This window comes from Cervus canadensis, chromosome 18 (genome assembly GCF_019320065.1).
Source record: "Cervus canadensis isolate Bull #8, Minnesota chromosome 18, ASM1932006v1, whole genome shotgun sequence".
In the NCBI taxonomy this organism is placed as follows: Eukaryota; Metazoa; Chordata; class Mammalia; order Artiodactyla; family Cervidae; genus Cervus; species Cervus canadensis.
Window position 1 is genome coordinate 3,667,645 of NC_057403.1, and position 25,346 is coordinate 3,692,990.

Here is a 25,346-nt window from a genome sequence, read left to right on the forward strand (position 1 = left end):
TTCTTGGAGGTTTAAAGTACTCCATATAAAAAATGTTGTGTATTCATATATGTATATTAATTAATATAACTATCTGCATACATGTATGTACACCTATCTATAAATACAGTTAAACCCACATATATAGTTTAATGCAACTAAGCATACATATATAGTTTAATACAGTTAAACACCACATATATAGAATAAAAGTACTTTAAGCTGGAGTAAAACATAAATAATATACAAAATTCTTGTTATACAAACGTAGGAAGCAGAGCGTTCCTGAAGACATGGATTGTTTAAAATGGGCAATGTCAATACCGTAAAAAAGAGATGATTCAAATGGGACCTTATGAAAGGAGTACAGTTGGTAGAATTCACAAAAACTGTTTCCTAAAGCACATGCGTGGATTGGCAGACATTATGTTCCTACAGTGTCACAAGTACTGTGTCAAATACTGTTCCTAAATGAACATTGAATATTTTGGGACATATGAATGATGCTAGATTGACTGACACCTTTAACCATATCCAGTATGATTCTGACTGATTGCACCCAAGAGTCCCCTCCAGAAATTATCTCATTATAGCTTTATGGCCTCTTCTTATTATACAGTATGTGGGAATCATGAATATATATATACATATACCTACATATATTTGTGTTATAGAGAGACATACAGGCATATCTGGTCCCATCACTTCATGGCAAATAGATGGGGAAACTGTAGAAACAGTGGCTGACATTATTTTTTTGGGCTCCAAAATCACTGCAGATGGTGATTGCAGCCATGAAAGTTAAAGATGCTTACTCCTTGGAAGAAAAGTTATGGCCAACCTAGACAGCATATTAAAAAGCAGAGACATTACTTAGCCAACAAAGGTCCATCTAATCAAGGCTATGGTTTTTCCAGTAGTCATGTATGGATGTGAGAATTGGACTATACAGAAAGGTGAACACCAAAGAATTGATGCTTTGAACTGTGGTGTTGGAGAAGACTCTTGAGAGTCCCTTGGACAGCAAGGAGATCCAACCAGTTCATCCTAAAGAAAATCAGTCATGAGTGCACATTGGAAGGACTGATGTTGAAGCTGAAACTCTAATACTTTGGCCACCTGATACGAAGAGCTGACTCATTGGAAAAGACCCTATGTTGGGAAAGATTGAAGGCGGGAGGAAAAGGGTACGACAGAGGATGGGATGGTTGGATGGCATTACCAACTCAATATACATGAATTTGGGTAAACTCCAGGAGTTGGTGATGGACAGGGAGGCCTGGTGTCCTGAGGTCCATGGGGTTGCAAGGAGTTGGACACAACTGAGTGAACTGAACTGAACATGTATATATATGCACATTGTACACACTTACAATTTTCTTTGTGAGAAGAGGTGTAGTCTTAGAAACTAAGTATTAGTATGGCCTACTGAAGTAAAAGAGGGAATAAAAATGATGTTGTTTCTTATCGTTAATTTATAACTAGAAAACAGGTTATTCAAATATTATATTGTCATTACTCTGGAAATCAGATCCTTTCCCTTCCCTAGCATTTCTGGGTTTTATTATGGAAGGATACAGTTGCCCATTTAGTTAGTGACTTTTCCAATATTTTTGGAATAACTTTATTTTTTGTCACGTGTGGTGGTTGAAATCTCTGTCCCTGCATCTTGTGTTCAACTAGCGTTTTGCATATAAGGAGCTATACAGGTGAAATAAAACAACAACAAAAGGACACTTCTTCCAGGGTACACAGAGTGCCACCTCTTAACACTTCGTCAAGACATATACAATTCTGCCCCAGCCTTCACTTCCTGATAATACCGAGCCTAGACATCAGCCAGAAGTGAAAGCTTAGATTGTGTCCTGAGTTTGTGTCCTGTCCCGGGCCTGTGTGTGGCTTTCTAAATTCCTTATTGTATACAGATACATTTGAACACCCTAAAATTCCAAAGAAATTATTTACCCCCAGGCTTTAGGAGGTCTATTTTACATCTTGACCATAATCTTTTGCCCCAGGTACCTGTGAGTTCTTCATTTGTCTTACAAATGTTTTTGAGTAGTACCTACTGTTTTTCTGTCCTGAGTGAGTTCTGAGGAAGGCAAATAGAGAACAGCACCTTGCATTAGTCCTTCATGTAGCCCCCGAATAGAATAGAACAGACACACACAATAATCTGTGTAAGACTATGTTCTTTTTTCTTTCGAAATGTAGACCAGGGCCCTGCACTGAGAACATGAGCTGCAGTCTTGAAAAGTGCTACCCAGATGAGGAGCTCAAACCCTTATTATTCATTTTAAAGTTGCATTTTTTTTATTTAAAATTTTCTTTATTGTTATAAACCTTTGACTGTCTTCCAGAATTCTGACCAAGTCAGTTCTAATTGTTAATGTTTGTTTTTTCAGTATTTCTGTACTTAGTATGCTTAGAGTGGCAAGCTCTAATCACTGTTACATATATATATGTATATATTTAAATTAATTTATTTATTTTAATTGGAGGCTAATTATTTTTCAATATTGTAGTGGTTTTTGCCATACATTGACATGAATCTGCCATGGGTGTACATGTGCTCCCCATTCTGAAGCCCCGTCCCACTTCCCTCCCCATCCCATCTCTCAGGGTCGTCCCAGTGCACCAGCCCTGAGCACCCTGTCTCATGCATTGAACCTGGACTGGAAACCCATTTTACATATGATAATATACATGTTTCAATGCCATCCTCTCAAATCATCCCACCCTCACCTTCTCCCATAGACCCCAAAAGACTGTCCTTTACATCTGTGTCTCTTTTGCTGTCTCACATATGGGGTCATTGTTACCATCTTTCTAAATTCCATATATATGCAATAATATGCTGCATTGCTGTTTTTCTTTCTGACTTACATCACTCTGTATAATAGGCTCCAGTTTCATCCACCTCATTAGAACTGATTCCTAAGTATTTTATTCTTTTCATTGCAATGGTGAATGGAATTGTTTCCTTAATTTCTCTTTCTGTTTTCTCATTGTTAGTGTATAGGAGTTCAAGGGATTTCTGTGTGTTAATTTTATATCCTGCAACTTTACTATATTCATTGATTAGCTCTAGTAATTTTCTGGTGGAGTCTTTAGGGTTTTCTATTTAGAGGATCATGTCATCTGCAAACAGTGAGAGTTTTAATTCTTCTTTTCCAATCTGGATTCCTTTTATTTCTTTTTCTTCTCTGATTGCTGTGGCTAAAACTTCCAAAGCTATCTTGAATAGTAGTGGTAAGAGTGGGCACCCTTCCTTTGTTCCTGACTTTAGGCTAAATGCTTTCAGTTTTTCACCATTGAGGATAATGTTTGCTGTGGGTTTATCATATGGCTTTTATTATGTTGAGGAATGTTCCTTCTCTGCCTGCTTTCTGGAGGGTTTTTATCATAAATGGATGTTGTATTTTGTCAAAGGCTTTCTCTACATCTATTGAGATAATCATATGGTTTTTATCTTTCAATTTGTTAATGTGGTATATCACATTGATTGATTTGACAATATTGAAGAATCCTTGCATCCCTGGGATTAAAGCCCACTTGGTCATGATGTATGATCTTTTTAATATGTGGTTGCATTCTGTTTGCTAGAATTTTGTTAAGGATTTTTGCATCTATGCTCATCAGTGATATTGGCCTGCAGTTTTCTTTTTTCATGGCATCTTTGTCTGGTTTTGGTATTAGGGTGATGGTGGCCTCATAGAATGAGTTTGGAAGTTTACCTTCATCTCCAGTTTTCCGGAAGAGTTTGAGTAGGATAGGTGTTAGCTCTTCTCTAAATTTTTGGCAGAATTCAGTTGTGAAACCATCTGGTCCTGGGCTTTTGTTTGCTGGAAGATTTCTGATTACAGTTTTGATTTCTGTGCTTGTGATTGGTCTGTTAAAATTTTCTATTTCTTCCTGGTTCAGCTTTACAAAGTTATACTTTTCTAAAAATTTGTCCATTTCTTCCAAGTTGTCCATTTTATTAGCATAAAGTTGGTGTTAGTAGTCTCTTAAGATCCTTTGTATTTCTGTGTTGTCTGTTGTGATTTCTCCATTTTCATTTCTAATTTTGTTGATTTTATTTTTCTCCCTTTTTTCTTGATGAGTCTGGCTAATGGTTTGTCTATTTTATTTACCTTCTCAAACAATCAGCTTTTAGCTTTGTTGATTTTTGCTATGGTCTCCTTGTTTCTTTTTCGTTTATTTCTGCCCTAATTTTTATGATTCCTTTCCTTCTACTAACCCTGGGGTTCTTCATTTCTTCTTCTTCTAGTTGCCTTATTTGTAGAGTTAGGTTATCTATTTGATTTTTCTCTTGTTTTTTGAGGTAAGCTTGTATTGCTATGAACCTTCCCCTTAGCACTGCTTTTACTGAATCCCGTAGGTTTTGGGTTGTTGTGTTTTCATTTTCATTCATTTCTATGCATATTTTGATTTATTTTTTTATTTCTGTGATTTGTTTGTTGGTTATTCAGAAGCTTGTTGTTTACCCTCCATATGTTTGTATTTTTGGCAGTTTTTTTCCTGTAGTTTACATATAATTTTACCACATTGTGATCAGAAAAGTTGCTTGGGATTATTTCAATTTTTAAAAATTTACCAAGGCTAGACTTATGGCCCAGGAAGTGATCTATCCTGGAGAAGGTTCCGTGTGCACGAGAAAAGGTGAAATTCATTGTTTTGGGGTGAAATGTCCTATAGATATCAATTAGGTCTAACTGGTCCATTGTATCATTTAAAGTTTGTGTTCCCTTACTAATTTTCTGTTTAGTTGATCTATCCATAGGTGTGAGTGAGGTATTAAAGTCTCCCACTAGTATTGTGCTACTGTTAATTTCCCGTTTCATACTTGTTAGTATTTGCCTTATATATTGTGGTGCTCCTATGTTGGGCACATATATATTTATAATTGTTATATCTTCTTCTTGGATTGATCCTTTGATCATTATGTAGTGTCCTTCTTCGTCTCTTTTCACGGCCTTTATTTCAAAGTCTATTTTATCTGATATGAGTATTGCTATTCCTGCTTTCTTTTGGTCTCCATTTGCGTGAAATATTTTTTCCAGCCCTTCACTTTCAGTTGTATGTGTCTCCCTTGTTTTGAGGTGGGTCTCTTGTAGACAGCATATATAGGGGTCTTGTTTTTGTATCCATTCAGCCAGTCTTTGTCTTTGGTTGGGGCATTCAACCCATTTACATTTAAAGTAATTATAGATAAGTATGATCCCATTGCCATTTACTTTGCTGTTTTGCATTCAAGTTTATACACCTTTTCTGTGTTTCCTGTCTAGAGAAGATCCTTTAGCATTTGTTGAAGAGCTGGTTTGGTGGTGTTGAATTCTCTCAGCTTTTGCTTGTCTGTAAAGCTTTTGATTTCTCCTTCATATTTGAATGAGATCCTTGCTGGGTACAGTAATCTGGGTTGTAGATTTTTCTCTTTCATCACTTTAAGTATTTCCTGCCATTCCTTACTGTCCTGAAGAGTTTCTATTGAAAGATCAGCTGTTAGCCTTATGGGAATCCACTTGTATATTTGCTGTTTTTCCCTTGCAGCTTTTAATATTTGTTCTTTGTGTTTGATCTTCATTAATTAGATTCATATGTATCTTGGGGTGTTTCACCTTGGGTATTTCCTGTTTGGGACTCTCTGGGTTTCTTGTACTGGGGTGACTATTTCCTTCCCCATTTTAGGGATGTTTTTGACTGTTATCTCCTCAAGTATTTTCTCGTGGCCTGTCTTTCTGTCTAATTCTTCTAGGACTCCTATGATTCGAATGTTGGGGCGTTTGACATTGTCCCAGAGGTCTCTGAGGTTGTCCTCATTTCTTTTAGTTCTTTTTTCTTTTTTCCTCTCTGCTTCATTTATTTCCACCATTCCATCTTCCACTTCACTTATCCTATCTTCTGCCTCAGTTATTCTACTATTGGTTCCCTCCAGAGTGTTTTTGACCTCAGTTATTGCATTATTCATTATTGATTGACTCTTTTTTATTTCTTCTGGGTCCTTGTTAAACATTTCTTGCATCTTCTCAATCCTTGTCTCCAGACTATTTATCTGTATCTCTATGTAGTTTTCAAGATTTTGGATCATTTTTACCACCATTATTCTAATTTCTTTTTCAGGTAGACTCCCTATCTCCTCTTGTTTTTTTTGGTTTGGTGGTCATTTATCATGTTCCTTTACCTGCTGAATATTTCTCTGCCTTTTCATCTTGTTTAGATTGCTGTGTTTGGGGTCACCTTTCTTTATGCTGGAAGTTTATGCTTCCTCTTTGTTTGGATGTTCCTCCCTGTGGGTGGTGCTGGACAAGTGGCTTGTCAAGGTTTCCTGGTTAGGGAAGCTTGCTTTGGAGTTCTAGTGGGTGGAGCTGGATCTCTTCTCTCTGGAGTGCAATGAAGTGTCCAGTAGTAAGTTTTGAGGTGTCTATGGGTTTGGTGTTACTTTTGGCCGCCTGTATTTTAATGCTCAGGGTTATATTCCTGCATTTTTGGAGAATTAGCTTGGTATGCCTTGCTCTGAAACTTGTTGGTTCTTGGGTGGAGCTTGGTTTTAGTGTAGGTATGGAGGCTTTTGGATGAGCTCTTGTTGATTAATGTTCCCTGGAGTCAGGGGTTTTCTGGTGTTCTCAAGTTTTGGATTTAAGCCTCCTGCCTCTGGCTTTCAGTCTTATTCTTACAGTAGCCTCAAGACTTCTACATCCATACTGCATCAATGATAAAACATCTAGGTTAATGATGAAAAGATTCTCCACAGTGAGGGACATCCAGAGAGGTTCACAGAATTACATGGAGAAGAGCGGGGAGGCAGATAGAGGTGACCAGGAGGAGAAGAAGGGGAATCAAAAGGAGAGAGAGCAATCTAGCCAGTAATCAATTCCTTGTGTGCTCTCCACAGTCTGGAACACACAGAGAGGTTCACTGAGTTTCATAGAGAAGAGGGAGGAAGGAGATAGAGGTGACCAGGATGAGAAGAGGGGGAGTCAAAAGGAGAGAGACAGATCTAGCCAGTAATCAGTTCCCTAAGTCTTCTCCACAGCCTGGAACACCCAAAGAGATGCACAGCATTGGGTAGAGAAGAGAATGGGGAGGGAGGAGATAGAGGTGACCTGGGGGAGAAAAAGGAGAGTCAAAAGTGGGAGAGGGCAATCAAGCCAGTAATCACACTCCTGAGTAAAAATGTATACTGAAGATTGGATTCTTAAAGGTACAAAATTGATAACAAATACAAAAAAGCAACAATTAAAAATCTAGAGTAGAGGTTAGACTTTCAAAAATACAATATTTAAAAAAATCACAAAGATTATAAAATAAATATATATGAAATTTGCTTTAAAAATAGGGTCTTTTTTTGCAAGGTAATAGTAGGTTTTAAAAATGAAAATTAAAGGAGTAATAAGGTACTTAAAAAATTTAAAAAAAAATAAAAAAAAAATTAAAAAAAAATAAAAAATGATAAAAGTAAAATATTTCTTTTTTTTCTAGGAATTTCTAGGAATTCTAGGAATTTCTCTGGAGCTGTTGAGATCAGTGTGGGGTCAGTTCAGTTTCAGATAGTTCCTTGTTCCAGCATATACTTCTTCTCAATGTCTATAGGCCCCTTCCGATGTAGTCAATGCTAACTACAGGGTTTTAATCTGTTGCACCTTCACTTCCAAAGTGGTTCCCTCTTCTTATTTATTTTGGCTTCCTCTGTTTGCAGGTCTCTTCCATGTCTAATTTCCGTCCTGACACAAGAGGGTGAAGGTGGTCACTTATTTAGGCTCACTTGTTCAGTTGTGCTGCGGGGAGGGAGGAACCCTGCAGACAAACATCACTGGCGTGTGTGGGGAGTGCTCACAGTGTCTGGGCCACACTGGGTTTGCCTCCGCTCACAGCGTGTGTGCTTTCCTGGTCTACACCACTCAGGCTCCAGGTTGCTCTGCAGGCGACCTGTCCAAAGCAGGCCCTGGGTTGCGTTCTCAGGTTCTCAGGTCCTCCACAAAGGGACAGACTCAGTTGGGTCTGCATTTTTCACCCTGCTCAGGTCCGAGTAACTCAGGTGACCAGGTGCTTGGTGAGCACACTCTCCCCAGGTGGGCCATGCGTCTTATCACCTCCCAGGTCCCAGCTCCTCGGTTTCCTGGGTGTGCAGTGGGAGCGCTGTCTCAGGTGTGCCATGTTTCTCCTCTGGGAGCTGATTTCTGACTGCGACCCTCCTGTCAGATGTCAACTGTCCAGGATCCCAGGAAGACTGGATAGCAACTGGGAGCCTGCTCACAGTTTGGTGGAGGATGCCATCTCTGGAGTCGAGATTGCCCCTTGCCTTCTGGCTCTGGCTGCCACCTGCCTGCCTCTCTGCCTCCAGTTGGGGAAGGGGCCAGTCCTCAACTGGTTAGCTCTCCTCTGGTATTCACTCAGTCTTTGTTCTGTGACTGGGCCAGGTTGTGCCTTATGGCTTTTCACAGGAAATTTATCTCTCTCTCTCTCTTTTTCTTCCCTCTCTGGCTATCCCAGAGTTTGGATTGCTACCTCACGTTAGCTCCCTCAGACTGTCCTCAGGGCCTTCAGGCCTGGTCCTTACCCTAAGCATGCAACCCGCGCTTCCCTGTTCAGCCCTTGCTCGCTGCTGGCAGACGGGAACGTCTGGGCTACTTCTCCACTGGAAGTTGCGGTTAGGTGTGTAACCTGTAGATTTTTTGTTTTCCTCCCAGTTACGTTGCCCTCTGAGATTCCAAAACTCCCCACAGACCACCCCCCCTCCCCAACAGTGAGAGGGTTTCCTGGTGTTTGGAAACTTCCCCTCCTTCACAACTCCCTGCCCAGGACGGGTCTCCATCCCTCTTTTGTCTCTTTTTTTATCTTTTATATTTCATCATACCTCTTTTCAAAGAGAATGGGCTGCCTTTCTGGGTGCCTAGTGTTCTCTGCCAGTGTCAAGAAGTTGTTTTGAGGAATTTGCTCAGCGTTCAAATGATTTTTTGATGAATTTGTGAGGGAGAAAGTGATCTCCCTGTCCGATTCCTCTGCCATCTTAGAACCACCACCCCCCATTTATATATTTTTGATAAACTACATGTTACAAGTAATAGAGTGTTCACTTGATGTATTTCCTTATACAGATAACATAAGGGTTCCACATACAATCCAATTATATTTGACTCTATTTTTATCCATGCTATAAATTGCCCTCCTGCTATTTTGTTTCATTTATACATGCATTTTTTTTTTCACACAACAGAATTTTTTTGATTGAACTTTAACTATTTAATATGTCAGGAAATCTGACAGAGTTGGTTCCTGATGCAAGAAGAATCAAGGCTTGGTCTTTAACCTCAAGAAGTATCCATAAAATCTATCTAATATACTGTCTTTACCTTTGTAGAGTAAATAGGCAATTACACTGCAGAGTAGTTACAATTGGGCTTCCCAGGTGGCACAGTGGTAAAGAAATCACCTACCAATACAGGAATTGCAAGAGACCTGGGTTTGAAGCATGAGTTTGGAAAATCCCCTGGACTAGGAATTCTTGTCTGGGAAATTCCATGGACAGAGGAAGCTGGCAGCCTATACAGTCCATGAGATCACAAAGAGCTGTACTTGACTAAGGTAAGTGCAAGTACTATGTTTGAAAGGCTTTTTTAAAAAAGCTTGTTTCCTTTATCACAAATATAGGAATCACATGAAATAGCAAACCACAAGAGAGAGGAAACATAATCCTGTGTGTCCATACATGGGTCTGTGAATATAAATATTGTGAGTAAAGTCTAGTACATCACTTTTAGTAGCTTTTTTCTTTTTAACTTTGCTTTTTACTGAATTTCAAACTCACCAAATATTTAGTAATCAGGAATATCTCATGATTATAATATTCAAAGAATTAAGGAAGCAGTGCTCATCAAAAAGTGTGGCTAATAAATTAACTTCTTTTTTGAGATCTCTCTAAAATCTTGAATAGATTTATCTTGCAAATAAAATAAAAGTGATTTTTGGCTGCTCACTTTGAGAACAATAAACTCTACTAAAATGAAATGAAAATTCTTTTTCAAGTATCAATAATAAAAATATATACACTCATTGCAATTTGGTTCACATATTGGTTTGTGTCTGTGCAATTCACCCTTATTTTTATTTATAAGTCATTCACACATATTATATATAGACTCATCATAAAAAAGATAGTCAGTAAAATCATATGCTGGATGTGCCTTTTAAAAATGAATTTGGGCCCTAATTTTACTTTTGACTGATAGTTATGTGCAGGGAAATGTTTCTGTACAAAACAAAGGTTACAGTAGTCTATTATTTAAATTGGCATATTGATGAGCCCTGTAGCTAGATTTGATACATAGTGAAAAGAATAAAATTATGTATGCAAATATAACATTGCAGGTGTTGTATTTCCTGATGAAAATATATTGTAGGAAAACAAGATTGGCTATAGGGTTTGGGATACACCTGTTATTCCTCAATATTTTGTATTTTCTCCCATGAAAATTCTCATGTAGAATGAGAGGGACCTAATCTCTGAATGTATATCAGAATGATTTTAAGAGCACCCTAGACAGAGGAGAATTGGGTGTCACAAGATCCTTCCGGTTGAGAATCCTATGCTTGAAAAACAGAGCCCTGACTTTGCCATCAAGAAGCTCAGCTCTGGGTCATATTTTTGCCATGTTCAAGCCACATAACTTTTTCCAAGTGACTTTAATTCTATGATGTGCATCTGCAGAGTGGGGAAACTAGTAACCACCTCTTCAGACTGTAATAAATATAAACTGAGATCAATGGCAAAGTGCTTTCTAAGTAACAATTCATACAAATGTGAAAGATAATTACATGAAGTAAGTTTTTAGAACTGCACTTTAAATATACACCTTAATTCTGTATTTAGTAAGCATTTAAATTCTAACTTTACAAGAGGCCTTTCCAGGATGGAATGCTTATCTCAGCTTCTCCATTCTGAACGTTTCCATGATTCAAGACTCACTGTAGATTTCTGTTTCTCCATAAATCATTTGTTTTTAGTTATTCCCAGAAAGCACTGGAAATATGGAGATATATATATCCATACACAGTCCTAAAGTTCAGAGTTACACAGAAATGTATCTAAGTTCATCCTACCCTATTTGCCAATAGGGACTGGGAATTCCAGAGAAAATGAATGCTTACCCCCAAACAAGCAAACACATGATGGAAGGACAAATAACCCAGATACTATGATCCCTTACATCATCTCATTGTCATATTTGTTCTTGGATCTCTTAAACCATCATCACTTTAGCCCTAACAATTTGAATTTGATTTAGTGCAATTCTCAAATTCCATTGATTTTGCTCTCTCTCCTTTTGAGGAGACAAGGGCAGTTAGACTGGAGAGTATATACTTCAACAGCTTTCTTACTTGTCTGCAGCTTGTCACACAATAAAGTTACTGGGAGATGCTTTAACAACTGGAGAATGTTGTTTTTCTTCCAGCATTTGGGCTTCCCTGGTGGCTCAGTTAGTAAAGAATCTGCCTGAAATGCAGGAGACCTGGGTTCAATCCCTGAGTCAGGAAGATCCCCTGGAGAAGGGGATGGCAACCCACTCCAGGATTCTTGCCTGGAGAATTCCATGGACAGAGGAGCCTGGCTGGCCCTAGTCCAGGGGGTCATGAAGAGTCAGACATGACTGAGCAACTAACATTTTCACTTTCACTTTATGAATTATGAAACCTTCCAGTTTTTTTGTACAGTTTGACAGGAATTTGGTAACTGCCACCATCAGCACAGTCAAATTTTGGAATGTTTCACTCCAGAAAGTTCCCTTGTGCCGCTTTCTAGCTATCCCCTGCAACATCTAATCCAACACCTCAGCATCAGGCAACCACTAATCTTTCTGTTACTTCAGGCTTACCTTTTGTAGAATTTCCTTTGTGTCTGGATTTAATTCAGTATAATGATTTTGAAATTCATCTATGGCATCCCCCTGATGTTTGTTTTCATTGCTAAATGCATTCTATTGCACATATATGTCACATTTTGATTATTTATCCCTCCATACAGTTTTTTTCCTTCCTCCCCTCCCCACCAGGACCAGTTTTTGGCTATCAGGAATAGTAATTCTGATAACATATACACAGAAGTCTGTATGAGAGAATTTGTTTTATCCTAGGAATGCCTGGAACCTGGAAGTGTCATTGCTAGGTCATATCTTAAGTGTATGCTTGACATTTTAGCCAACTAACAAACAGATTCCCTTAGTGATGTGCCATTTTGCAGTCCCACTGTACTGGTTTGCTAGGACTGCCACAACAAAGTACCACAGGTTGGGTGACTTAAACAACACAATTTTATTTTCTCATAGTTCTGGTGGACTTCTGGTTAAAATCCAAGATCAAAGCATCAGCAGGATTAATTTGCTTTGAGAGCGCTGTCAATGGCTTCTGCATGACTCTCTTTATTCTGAGACTTCATACACTTGCTCTTCTATGTGTGTCTGTATCCTCATCTCCTCTTTTTATGAGGACATAGATCATCTTGTATTAAGACCCATTACATTTACACTAAAATAGAGTTGCTCTATTGATCTCATGCAAGTACAGTGTTTACTAGTATCCCTCTTAATACCCTGATTTGCATGTCCTATAAGATCTGAACTTTGATGATGTCAATTTTGACTTCATTTCTTCCTTCCCTACATGGGCTTTTAGATCTTACATAGACTGATCACCTACTAATCCCCCAATCCCTGATCAACATGTCTTCAGTCTAAAGGCTGCCTCTTCAAGGGATCGTTCACCGTCTGTCCATCTAACCATATTCCCCTTTTGTCCTATTTCTTTTTACTACACCTTATGTGTTTCCTTTTGAACATGCTATTTAGACTGTAATCCTATGTGAATCTGTCGGGGCACTCATTCATTGTTTGCTTCTTCTATTAGATTGGAAACACTGAGACGATTGTCATTCATCAATGCAAACTCAGCCTCTGATATATTACCTGCTAAGTTCATGAGGGATGATCTCAAATACTGATTCTTATGACTGGATTTGGATTCAGTAAAAATAGAGATATAAGGGGTGTAAATGTCCTGTCCAAGTTGTTTACATAACTTCAAGTAAAATATATTCTGTGTAACTTTGGATTTTGAAAAAGTGCTGCATGAAGAAGTGCTAAAAGGAAAAAAAATCTTCTTCACCATTTACAAACACACAAGGACTAAATATTTACTTGATAGTGTGTTCAAGTTATTCCTTGATTTTCCTTTCTGTGGTGTTACTATAGGTATGGTTACCTAATAGGATGATGGACAGGACTTTTGGTGTGCACCAGCCATACCCCACCAACATATTCCCCACCAAAGGGTTCATGCCTTTGTAGAATAACAATTCAAAGAGATTATTTTCTTCCATGGTTTTAGTAAATGATTCTCCTGAAATAGGATCAAATATAATACTGTTCCTAGAGAGAAGGCTCCATACTAGCTTTGAAAGATTATTTATTTCAAATTTCTCCAGTACCTTGGCCTTATAGTCCCTGAAACCTATTATTTCCTACCAATTTAAACCTTCCACTCTACAATTTGTTGTTGTTTCTCAGTCACTCAGTCATGTCCAGCTCTTTTTGACCCCATGGACTGCAACACACCAGGTTTCCCTGTCCTTCACTATCTCCTGGAGTTTGCTCAAACTTATGTCCATTGAGTTGATGATGCCATCCAACCATCTCATCCTCTGTTGCCTCCTTCTTGTTCACAATTACCAACACTAAACTGATTCTTCCTTATTTCTTTTCTCCTCCCACTAAGTAAATGTAAATGTGTAATGATATGCACTTCTATCATCACCATGCAGAGTTTTGCTGTAGAGGAATATATGGAATTTGGGGCCTCAGAGAATCACTTTTTATGATTCCAGAATGTTTGATTGCAGACAGAAAAATAAACACAACTTTGGTGAAGCAGTCACCACAGAAACAACTGTTTCTCTCATTTATCTATTTTTTGTAGGGTATATTTTACTTATGTTCAAAGATACATCTATTTATTGTGGGACCTGGATTTGCATTTATTTTCACAGATGGCATAGGAAAGTTTCTCCATTACACCCTGGTGCAATCCCTGGATGACTAAAATGTGCCCATATTAATGATTTAAATGAAAAATAATAAAAGGTGATTTCTCAGTGTTCCTTCAAAAATTAATAAATCTCTTTACATGTAACTGATTGCCTCCTTCTGGGAAATATGTTTGGGTTTGTGTGAATATTTTAACTCAAGAAATTTACACAAGACAAAATGAGTTTTCATAAGAAATAACTTCTTAAATCAGGTCAGAAAATGTCATTTCATTTGAAGAGTTAATTCTGTGGGCATTTTTTATGTGGTGAAGGAAGTTTAGGGGTGATACTCAATATAATTCAGAGAATTTAGTAATATCTAACTCTGTCTTGGCCAAACCTCTCTCCTTCTCTTGAAATCCTAGGGGAAGAGATCCAGAAAATATAAAATCCAAATAGCATTTATTATTAATAGGGCTTCTGCCCAGAGCCCTCATGCAGAGCTCTGGTGGACTGAGCTAGAAGATATGGCTTGTTATATAAGTCTAATCCCTAAAGAACACCTATTCTCCCTAAGCCTCAGTTTAAAACTCTGAGTATTAGTGAAACAGGAGGGAAAGGATCTGGGCCCAAATTTTAAAAGGATGACATAGCCTGAGAACAAGACTTAAACTGATTAGAACCAAATGATTCCAAGATGGTGGATGAGTCTACTTTCATTAGACCTCGAGCCTCAGTATACACTTGTTTTTAACATATCAGAAAACTAAATGACACATTCGCAAGAGACCTGGCAGTTCTGAGGCCGATCATCAAAGATGAAAAATCAAGATGTGGCCCAATTCCTGGTAATCCTAGCCCCTTACTGAAATAGAATAATCCTCCCACTCATTAGCTAATGAAATTACCCAGCCCATAAAAACCAATCACACTATATTTGGGGGTCACTCTCACCTTTTGAGATGGACCACACTCTGTCTGTGGAGTGTGTTTCTCTCTAAATAAATCCACTTCTTACCTATCACTTTGTCTCTCATTGAATTATTTCTGTGATGAGACATCAAGAACCTGAGCTTCATTAAGTCCTGAAACCAGATGTTGCTCTCAGTGGGTTTTAGCTGATTTCAAGTCCCAATCTGAGTTGCACAGTTTCATTAGTAACCTCTGGTTTGCACCAAAAGCAGAAGACCAAATAGTTAAGAGTGTCAAAAAAAAGTGTAGAAAGGCAGCCTTTTGTTTTTAGTTATCCTCTAATCATACTGAGAGGAGATTCAGACTCAGTAATACATCAGACCCAATCAAAACTTACTTATTTTCTCTTGGACAGAGGGAAGTATGAAGCTGATAAAAATAATGCTGAAGAGACATTCATTATCTATTGACATTTGATAAAGTTTTTAAAGAGCAATAGATGAAAGATGAAGTTCTGTACCAAAAAGGAAGAAAAAAAGAATACACTGGGAAGAGTACAGATCTGAATGCCAAACTTCTTCACTAAGCCCCCTTCTTTGAATTTTCAAATGTAAAATAGACTGAAGATTCAAGCACCATGTTTTGCTGGTTTTGTTGGTTGGTTTTGCTCCTGTTGTTTGCTTTGTTTCAGGCAGAGAAACTAGGTAATATTAACTACATCTGCACCAGGTGCAAGTAATTATTCTTGGGCTCATTATGGAGCAGAATTGATGGTACAAAAGCCCTTTTCCTGCGAAGTAGAAGCACAATATTTTTGTTACTGGAACAAACCATAATCTGTTCATTGGCCAGAGAGACCAAACTTTCATCTCAGCAAGACTTATGCAAATGTGTTCCCACCACATAACTAAGGTGCCTGAACATGTGCTGAGAGAGCCTCTCTGCTGGCCTGAATGCCTTCCACTGGAAAATGAATACTGACAGTAGTTATTCTGGGAACTGATTAATTAAACCTCTTTCCTGGCAGTTCCATTAATATCAACACAACATGGCAGAGATATTGACATATTGAGAAAACATTGCTTTCAACAATGGGGCTTTGTTGACAAAACAGTGAAATGTCTAGACCATTAGTAACAATTCAGGAATTCATCTTCCCCATCAATCTCATTTAGCTTACACATGTCTCTCCCTTTCTCTTTCTCACTGTCCCTCCCTCCCTCTTATCTTTTTCTCTTTCCTTCTTTCTCTTAAAATCTGTAGCATTCCCACCAACAGTGTAAGAGGGTTCCCTTTTCTCCACACCCTCTCCAGCATTTATTGCTTGTAGACTTTTGGATAGCAGCCATCCTGACTGGTGTGTAATGGTACCTCATTGTGGTTTTGATTTGCATTTCTCTAATAATGAGTGATGTTGAGCACCTTTTCATGTGTTTGTTAGCCATCTGTATGTCTTCTTTGGAGAAATGTCTGTTTAGTTCTCTGGCCCATTTTTTGATTGGGTCATTTATTTTTCTGGAATTGAGCTGCAGGAGTTGCTTGTATATTTTTGAGATTAATCCTTTGTCTGTTTCTTCATTTGCTATTATTTTCTCCCAATCTGACGGCTGTCTTTTCACCTTACTTATAGTTTCCTTTGTAGTGCAAAAGCTTTTAAGTTTCATTAGATCCCATTTGTTTAGTTTTGCTTTTATTTCCAATATTCTGGGAGGTGGGTCATAGAGGATCTTGCTGTGATTTATGTCGGAGAGTGTTTTGCCTATGTTCTCCTCTAGGAGTTTTATAGTTTCTGGTCTTACATTTAGATCTTTAATCCATTTTGAGTTTATTTTTGTGTATGGTGTTAGAAAGTGTTCTAGTTTCAGTGGTTGACCAGTTTTCCCAGCACCACTTGTTAAAGAGGTTGTCTTTTTTCCATTGTATATCCTTGCCTCCTTTGTCAAAGATAAGGTGTCCATAGGTTCGTGGATTTATCTCTGGGCTTTCTATTCTGTTCCATTGATCTATATTTCTGTCTTTGTGCCAGTACCACACTGTCTTGATGACTGTGGCTTTGTAGTAGAGTCTGAAGTCAGGCAGGTTGATTCCTCCAGTTCCATTCTTCTTTCTCAAGATTACTTTGGCTATTCGAGGTTTTTTGTATTTCCATACAAATTGTGAAATTATTTGTTCTAGTTCTGTGAAAAATACCGTTGGTAGCTTGATAGGGATTGCATTGAATCTATAGATTGCTTTGGGTAGAATAGCCATTTTGACAATATTGATTCTTCCAATCCATGAACACGGTATGTTTCTCCATCTGTTTGTGTCCTCTTTGATTTCTTTCATCAGTGTTTTATAGTTTTCTATGTATAGGTCTTTTGTTTCTTTAGGTAGATATACTCCTAAGTATTTTATTCTTTTTGTTGCAATGGTGAATGGTATTGTTTCCTTAATTTCTCGAAAGGTTTTTTTCATTGTTAGTATATAGGAATGCAAGGGATTTCTGTGTGTTAATTTTATATCCTGCAACTTTACTATATTCATTGATTAGTTCTAGTAATTTTCTGGTAGAGTCTTTAGGGTTTTTACTGTTGGTGGGAATGCAAACTAGTACAGCCACTATGGAAAACAGTGTGGAGATTCCTTAAAAAACTGGAAATAGAACTGCCATATGACCCAGCAACCCACTTCTGGGCATACACACTGAGGAAACCAGATCTGAAAGAGACACATGCACCCCAATGTTCATCGCAGCACTGTTTATAATAGCCAGGACATGGAAGCAACCTAGATGCCCATCAGCAGATGAATGGATAAGGAAGCTGTGGTACATATACACCATGGAATATTACTCAGCCATTAAAAAGAATTCATTTGAATCAGTCCTAATGAGATGGATGAAACTGGAGCCCCTTATACAGAGTGAAGTAAGCCAGAAGATAAAGAACATTACAGCATACTAACACATATATATGGAATTTAGAAAGATGGTAACGATAACCCTATATGCAAAACAGAAAAAGAGACACAGAAATACAGAACAGACTTTTGAACTCTGTGGGAGAAGGTGAGGGTGGGATGTTTCAAAAGAACAGCATGTATACTATCTATGGTGAAACAGATCACCAGCCCAGGTGGGATGCATGAGACAAGTGCTCCGGCCTGGTGCACTGGGAAGACCCAGAGGAATCGGGTGGAGAGGGAGATGGGAGGGGGGATCGGGATGGGGAATAAGTGTAAATCTATGGCTGATTCATATCAATGTATGACAAAACCCACTGAAATGTTGTGAAGTAATTAGCCTCCAACTAATAAAAAAATTTAAAAAAAAAAAATCTGTAGCAGTCAGTCAGAGAAAATGAAGTGAAACTATTAAATATAAAGGCAGGATGGGTTAGAAACACATAAGGTCGATTTTTTTCCCTCCCCCTCTCTCTCTTAACACACACACACACACACACACACACACACACACACACTCTCACACATGATCATGGGGAGCAGTCGATATTCAGTAATGCCATCTAATATTGACTGATAATATTACTTAATTATCAAACACCAGAAAATATTATTTACTGATTTTCTCCTACATGCCTTATACTTTACAAGCATTATTTCACTTGTTAAAAAACAACAGTGGCATGATAGCACTACCATTACAGGCTACTTTAGATGAAGATCTGAAAAGATACCTTTGAACAGAGGACATCTGAGCTAGGACTGAACCGTGTGAACATCTGGAGAAAGAAAGAGGGACAAAGCAGAGACAAAACTTAGTGGAGAACCCCAGGAAACAAGAATAAGCAAGTTGAATTCAAAGCAGTGGGGTCAAGCCCCCTCAACCTGGAGGAGAACAGGAGAGTTCTTGCCAAAACTCCCACCCAGGCTTTCAAGCCCAAGGGTGACATGGTAGGTACCTACCTCTTCTCCTACCTGCTCTGGAGCATACCATGGGGTGGTGCCTACTGCCACTGGACCTAGGCACTTGGCCCTGGTAATAGCAGGGTCCCAAAGGCGGGAGCTCTGTCAGAGAGTCCTGGAAGGAAGCAGAGCGACTGCCACCTGGACACTGAGTCCATGGTATGCTGCCTTGGATGCAACCATGACTTTTCATAAAGCTTTTTCCAGTTTTACTGAGAGAAAAAAAATTATTTTTCTCCATTTCCAAAAACTTGTTTGCATTGTACTTATCCTGCATCAGAGCGAAACTGTGGCTAAAACAATTTAGGGAATTTGCTAGAAATCATACAGCTTGTAAGGGGCTTCCCTGGCGGCTCGGATAGTAAAGAATCTGCCTGCCATGCAGGGGACCCAAGTTCGTTTCCTGGGTTGGGAAGATCCCTTGGAGAAGGGAATGGCTATCTACTCTAGTATTCTTGCCTGGAAAATTCCATGGACAGAGGAACCTGGGGGGCCATGGTCCAGGGAGTTGCAGAATTGGACAAGACTGAGGGACTAACACTGTCACTTTCACACAGCTTGCAAAGAAGCAGAGTTGAGATTTAACTTCAGATTGGTCTTACTCCAAATTCTCTACCCTTTCCACACTGGAGTCCTCCCTTACTTCCTGGCCTTCCTTTCAGTTCCCTTCCATACATAAGTATCTGTGCTTCTCCTAAGCTAACTACCTGATGTAAGCAATATCGCCATTTAAAGCCATCAGAGGTCCTGCTTAGTAGCTTATGTGACTGTCTCCTCTGCAAAGACTGTTGATTTTTCAAGGGTCTTTGCTGGATTCATTTTATATACTTGCTCTAGTAGCATCTAGCTTGTCATCACAAGTATGAGGATGAGTAGACAATAAATGTTTTCAAGGAATCACATAAAAATACAGTCAGAAGGGTATAAAAAGGTCTATCATTGTCCATGTTGTTAATGCTCACATTTATGATATATTCCAGATTCCTATAGCTACCTAGAAATCACTGTCTTTATGACTTACAGATCTTTCCCTCAAATGTTTGTTATCCATGAACCCAATCTTATGGTCCAGCTTTCTCACCCTTCCTTCCTTCCCAAAACTTCTACATGCAAATATTTAGTAGTCAACTGCTCAAAAAATCTCATGAAAAACAGTTAGGTTATGGTAGGATCAGTACAAAGAAGTGTGTGCAGGGTACCAGGAGAACATAGGAAACATCTGCTGTTTTGGGAGCTCAGGAAGGACTGTTTGGAGGAGGTAATTAGTGAACTGAGCCTTGAAATATAGGAAATAGTCAGGCAGAAGTTAATAGAATGCTAAGTGTTTTGTGTTTCAAGAAGAGAGACTAACATGTCTGAAGGTTTTTTAGAAATGTCATTTAAAAATCAGCTTCACTCAGGAGCTCAAGATTCAGGACTAAAACATGATGGATAAGATTCTCTGCAGATTTGCTCCAGCTTGACTGTTTTTCAGGCCATGTATTTGAATGCGAGGGGATTCCCTCATAGCTCAGTTGGTAAAGAATCTGCCTGCAATGCAGGGGACCCCAGTTCAATTTGCTGGGTTGGGAAGATCCACTGGAAAAAGGATAGGCTACCCACTCCAGTATTCTGGCCTGGAGAATTCCATGGACTATAGCCCATGGGGTTGCAAAGAGTTGGACATGACTGAGTGACTTTCATTTTCACTTTCATTAGAATGAGAAGGGTGCATATTAGGTGTGGAAAAGTGTATTTGAACCTGCCAGAATTCAAGCACAAGAATACAGTGTAAATTCCCACTGTTCAAAGCTGGAGAGTTTGAAAACAAACTCTGTATCAGGGAAAACCAGGGCATGGAACAAGGGTCACCATATAATCTATTTTTCTCAATTCTGGATACATGATACAATTATTTTAGGGCTTGTGTAAAAATTCAGATGGCTCTCTGGTGGCTCACTGGTAGGAATCTGCTTGCTAATGCAGGAGACTTGGGTTTGATCCTTGGTCAAGAAGATTCCCTGAAGAAGGAAATGACAACCTACCACAGTATTTTTGCCTGGGAAATCCCAGGGACAGAGGAGCCTGGTGGGCTACACCCCATAGGGTTGCAAAGAGTTGGATATAACTCAGCGACTAAACAACAAAAATTCAGATACCCATGTCTCTTCCACTTGATCACAGTATATGCGTAAGGAGTTTGCACATTTCCATTTAAAAACTACCATAAGGAAAGAAAGAAAGAAAGTGAAATCCCTCAGTCGTGTCTGACTCTTTGCGACCCCATGGACTGTAGCCCACCAGGCTCCTCCATCCATGGAATTTTCTAGGCAAGAATACTGGAGTGGGTTGCCATTTCCTTCTCCATATAAACTACCATAGACACTTTCTATATAGAACTAGGATGCTACTAGAGTTGTAACAATGACCTTCTCTTAAAATTCCATTACATGGGCAGCTCTGAAATAGAGTGTGGTGAACACCTGGATGCGTTTTCTGTAATTGCTAGAAATAATGAAAAGCAGGACTTTCAGTGTTTCCCAAATTATTTGTTTCCTATCTTAAACATGATTGATAAAAGGACAGATAACAGTTATAGACTTATAGCTATTATTTTTGAGCACTTCCTGACTGCCAGAAATGTAGGAAGTATTTTGCATAGATGCATCATCCTTTTTTACATAACAGCTCAACATACTGTTCTTCATGACCTCTGTTTTAAATGAGAAAAGAAACAGAGATGTCAACATACTTTTCTAAGGTCACATAGCTACTGAAAGTAAAGTGTAGAACAGAGATTGGTGCATGATTTATACTGCTATAAAATACTGTTTTCTAGTGTTACTAGTTGATATGATTACACCCAAACCTGGGCTTAGTCACTCAGTTGTGTCTGACTCTGTATGACCCCATGGACTGTAGCCCGCCAGGCTCTTCTTTCCATGGGATTCTCCAAGCAAGAATGGAGTGGGTTGCCATGCTCTCTTCCAGGAGATCTTCCCATCCCAGGGATGGAACCCAGGTCTCCTGCATTTCAGGTGGATTCTTTACCATCTGAACCACCAGGGAAGCCCTAACCTAAATCATTTTATACTACTATGTGACTATATCTGGTATAAATTTGCAGGGGAAAACCCTGCAAAGTATCATCTCTTTGAATGACTTCTGAAAGTCTAGTACTACTGGACAATTATTGGGAAACTCAGAGCTGTAACTAGTTCAAATTCCTGTACCTAGCCTGAGCCATCCCCTTTTAAAGCATGCCTGTACTTTCTCAGTCATTTCTCTATTAAATCCATTATTTAGGCATTTTTACTTTTCTGCACGTGCTGTTCCACTCCATTGAGCTGCTTCTGTGTGGATTACAGGCTCTGTATCATTGTGACTGAAGCCTAATTGACCTCCACGGTAAATATCAAAGGGAGGCGGCAAACGTGACTAGTTGTCCGTTCAATATGACATGAAATGGCTATCGCCTGTGTGTAATGAGGGAAACTCTTTGGGCTTCAACTCCTGTTTTATGGGGGAAAGAGAGTGAATTCTCAAGTGACTGTTGACAAGTCTATGGCAAATGTGTGCACCAAGTGAGAAGTTGAAATAAAACGCCCTGTATGAAGTTGTTAAACATCAAGCCTGATGAATTATTCATTTAATGGTTTCAAAGTTGGTCTTGGAAAAATGTAAATAAAACACACAGAAAACTTTCTGCTTTCTGGAAATGATTTTATAGTCATGAACTAAACACAAGGAGCACTTAAAGTGTCGAACTGCATTGTATATTTTATGTAAATTAAGAATATTGAACAAATCCCCCATTTGGTACCAGAGAAAGAAAATATACCTCTCCTGATGATCAATGCCTCTGAGAAAATGAATTATCTTTATTTTCTCCATTATCTTTTATTGCCATTTTATATACTCTATAAAATATCGATCTGCAAGGTATTCAAATGAAATGTGATGTAATTTTTCTGATTCACGAGCCTTTTTTTATACCCTTCAGGCATGACTGGGATCTTCTCTACATCCCTGAATATGCATCATGGATAGATTCTGCCCTGGTGTTAGAAAGTGATCTGGTGATAGATAATGTTACCTTAAAGCAAATGAAGTCCTTGAAGTCCAAAGAGAAGATTTGAGTCCCAGTTCTGCAAATGAATGTGTGACTTTGGATATGTTTATTATAATGACCAACTCAAAGCATTGTAAAGATGAAGAGAGATAGAATACACACCATCAAGTAGAATCACAATCATCAAGCATTTGTTAATAAATCTGATGAAATTCTTCCAGTGACTGGGTTCACAAAATCCTTCTTGAAACTATAATAATACCTTTCCCCCAAATCTTAATTTTTATGCACCATCAAAGGCAAGAAAAAGTTACCATTCCAAAACATGATGTGATTAACCCATAAGAGGGCAGCATTCCAAAAACCTATTAAAAGTCAACACATTTGTATCACTTCTCAATACAAATGAACTGACTTACAAAACAGAAGCAGACTCATAAACTTAGAAAACAAAACTTATGGTTGCCGGGGGGAAAGGGATAGTTAGGGAGTTTGGGAAGTTCATGTACACACTACTATATTCAAAATGAATACCCAACAAGCAACAATTGTATGGCACATGGAAACCTACTCAATGTTATGTGCCAGCCTAGAAGGGAGTGGGATTTGGAGGGGAATGGATACATGTATATGTACAGCTGAATCCCTTTGCTGTTCACTTGAAACTAGCACAACATTGTTAAGTGGCTATCAGTTCAGTTCAGTTGCTCAGTGGTCATGTCCGACTCTTTGTGACCCCATGGATTGAAGCATGCCAGGCCTCCCTGTCCATCACTAACTCCCAGAGTTTACTCAAAATCATGTCCATTGAGATGGTGATGCCATCCAACTATCTCATCCTCTGTCATCCCCTTCTCCTCCTGCCTTCAATCTTTCCCAGCATCAGGGTCTTTTCAAATGAGTCAGTTCTTTGCATCAGGTGGCCAAAGTATTAGAGTTTCAGCTTCAGTACCAGTCCTTCCAATGAATATTCAGGACTGATTGCCTTTAGGATGGACTGGTTGGATTTCTCTGCAGTCCAAGGGACTCTCAAGAGTCTTCTCCAACATCACAGTTCAAAAGCATCAATTCTTTGGTGCTCAGCTTTCTTTACAGTCCAACTCTCACATCCATACATGACTACCAGAAAAACCATAGATAGCCTTGACTAGATGGACCTTTGTTGGTAAAGTAATATCTTTGTTTTTGAATGTGTTGTCTAGGTTGGTCATAACTTTTCTTCCAAGAAGTAGGCATCTTTAACTTTCATGGCTGCAGTCACCATCTGCAGTGATTTTGGAGCCCCCAAAAATAAAGTCTGCCACTGTTCTCACTGTTTCCCCATCTGTTTGCCATGAAGTGATGGGACCAGATGCCATGATCTTAGTTTTCTGAATATTGAGCTTTAAGCCAACTTTTTCACTCTCCTCTTTCACTTTCATTTAGAGGCTCTTTAGTTCTTTACTTTCTGCCATAAGGGTAGTTGTCATCTGCATATCTGAGGTCAGTGATATTTCTCCCTGCAATCTTGAATCCAGCTTGTGCTTCATCCAGTTCAGTGTTTCTCATGATGTACTCTGCATATAAGTTAAATAAGCAGGGTGACAATATTTAGCCTTGAAGTACTCCTTTCCCTGTTTGGAATCAGTCTGTCGTTCCACGTCCAGTTCTAACTGTTGTTTCCTGACCTGCATAGAGGTTTCTCAAGAGACAGGTCAGGTGGTCTGGTATTCCCATCTCTTTAAGAATTTTCCACAGTTTGTTCTGATTCAGACAGTCAATGGCTTTGGCATAGTCAATAAAGCAGAAATCCATGTTTTTATGGAACTCTCTTGCTTTTTATGATCCCCAATACAAAATAAAAAGTTTGAAAAAAAGCCAGTACAGACCCAGAAACCATATCAACTATGAAGGCCTCAATAAAACCACCTTGATTTAGCCTAGGAGTAAATTTGAGTGGAATCCATGATGAAGTTTCCACTGAAAGCAGCAAAATGAAAATAATATATAAATATAAATGTTTATTTTTTGAAAAGACATGCCTAAATGTAAATGTTTTGACCTTAAGTCAATATTTAAATCTCTTCCCGAGTACGCTCCTGAGTGGCCAGTCTCTACAAAGACTCATTATGGAGATTTAGTAGGACAATTTACTAACCACTGCTATGGTTGGTACAGAGTTAGCAATTAAAATTCATTGCCATTCTATTCCAGCACTCATGTTTCCATGTTGTTTGGCCTCTGATACTCAAAATTACTTGACTGGAGCTGGGTGACTCAGAAGCTTTATCCCCAAGGAACAGTCTGAGCCCTTGATTTTCTAGCCCTTGTTGAATTGTGGCTCTTTTTTTTTTTTTCTTTAATATTACCAAGTGTGAAAGCACGACAACTATTCAGTGACATGATTGGGGTTCATTCTAATTAGGGGCAATTATCTCTTTTTTGCCTGTTGGGTCATTGGCAGGATTCCAAAGTGATTGTGTCATGATATTAACATCAAAT